The following is a 509-nucleotide window of genomic DNA, read 5'->3' as shown; positions in this document are numbered from 1 at the left end:
ACAGCCAATTTACAACGTGTTTCAAGCTCTCAAGGTCTTCCGCGCAGCGGTATGCGACGCCAGCATGACGATCGGCGGAGTCCTGATTGAGACGGACCTTGTCCTCAAGAGCTCAAAGCACATAGCGAGTCATTGGATGGCGATCGACCAGTCCGCTGTCGACCCTTCTCGACGAGAATGGTGGTGCCCACTATCACGTGAAACGTCTTGTAAGTCGACGTCGTTGTCAGGGTCAAATCCAGTATCTTGTGAGGTGGCGGGGATACCCCGACTTCGAGAACTCGTGGGAGTTTGAGGTGCCACTTCGACAAGACTACCCAGACGTCGTGGACGCTTATAATCAAGAGAATTATTAAATTATGCGTCGTCGTAGCCCCGCGCCTCGCTGCAATAGCCAGCGAAGCCGAAGGGCCATGAGCTGAGCTTAAGCTAAGGCCATAAGCTGCTGCGGTCGCAGACTTCACCCGTGTGAGATACCACTTAGCTCGCGGGAGCGAGATAGATCTACA

The sequence above is a fragment of the Plasmopara halstedii genome, assembly GCF_900000015.1.
Source record: "Plasmopara halstedii genome assembly, contig: Scaffold_614, whole genome shotgun sequence".
Lineage (NCBI taxonomy): Eukaryota > Oomycota > Peronosporomycetes > Peronosporales > Peronosporaceae > Plasmopara > Plasmopara halstedii.
This window is presented reverse-complemented; position numbering follows the sequence as displayed.